General features: G+C 46.3%; 1 long non-coding RNA gene across 1 annotated transcript in view; it reads left to right on the top strand.

Moving 5' to 3' along the window:
* The window catches only part of LOC119325454, a 3230-nt gene extending 2298 nt beyond the window's left edge, over positions 1-932 (top strand). Inside the window, exon 2 of the long non-coding RNA XR_005157534.1 lies at positions 679-932. This is a non-coding gene — a long non-coding RNA (uncharacterized LOC119325454). The remainder of the gene's footprint in view (positions 1-678) is intronic.
* Positions 933-1139: the final 207 nt, after the last annotated feature.

Raw genomic sequence — 1139 nt, 5'->3', positions numbered from 1 at the left:
CGGCTCCACAACCTATTGACAAATCACAAACACACAAGTTAATCCTTCGTTGTAAAACCCTGTAGTTATTTGTACGTATAGCATTGCTCCACATTTATGCATCTATTGCCAAACCCCAAGGAATATGGCGTTTGCCACATGGGTAAGTGTGGGTCAGGGCTAAACGCCATTGATCGTGGCGTCTGAGGTGCAATCAAAACGCGAGGGACGTTGGCGTGACAAAGAAAATCAGATTTGAAAATATTTTTCAAACGAGGTCAATCCGTGCTAATCTTCACCTATAAGGTCAAAATAGTGATTTCTCCCGCTGCGAGCGTAGACAGGAGAGACCGAGCTACTACCTACATCAGCCGCCCAAAAGCAAGTCTCGTACTTATATATTGCACCGGCAGGGTGTGATCATGAACAACAGAACAAGACAGTAGAAGGATATTGATTGCAAGATAACATATTCATACTAGTCGATACTTGTATGATCACGGCACTGGCGTATGTATATATCGAACGATTGATGTATACATGTTCCCCGTGCCGCCTCCGTCGCTAGCTCTGGTACCTAAACAAACATCCACGTTGTGTGCGTGGGAAGGTGAAGTCAAGAACCCCTCTCTACACGTGTAATTCCTCGATCGTTTTTAACACTGTACAACTAATTGCCCCTTTCTCTTTTTTCTTCAGTTTGCGAGAATACTCCACAACCACTTGCTGGTGTGGTGCAGTAGTTTGAGTTGGAGCGCACACGGCGACGATGGCGCGAGAGCTGATGGCACCAATCGAGTTTGGTGCGCCGGCTAGTTCTGCGCAGCCACCACTGGGCTAAATTAAGAGTTAAATTAACCATCTCGGAGTGTGCTCTAATCATTGCGCGTGTCGTGTTTACCTGTCTGCACGTTGAGAGCCCGCAAACAATCCACAAATGGACCCCTTGATCACGTCGTGTGTCCCCGTGAATGCAGCTAAGCTAACGACCAATCCCCGTGAGTACGAGTTACCAGCCACCAATGCAACCAGTAGCAACTAGCCTTAAGCCTCCTTCCAATGCTTCACCTTATACAGGTGCTAAGCCTTTCACATAGGTAAAAAATCTGATGTGGCAATTTATTTAAGAGGAGAGAGATAAGTGTGGTGATCACAGAAAA

Source organism: Triticum dicoccoides, chromosome 6B (genome assembly GCF_002162155.2).
Source record: "Triticum dicoccoides isolate Atlit2015 ecotype Zavitan chromosome 6B, WEW_v2.0, whole genome shotgun sequence".
Lineage (NCBI taxonomy): Eukaryota > Viridiplantae > Streptophyta > Magnoliopsida > Poales > Poaceae > Triticum > Triticum dicoccoides.
This window is presented reverse-complemented; position numbering and strand designations above follow the sequence as displayed.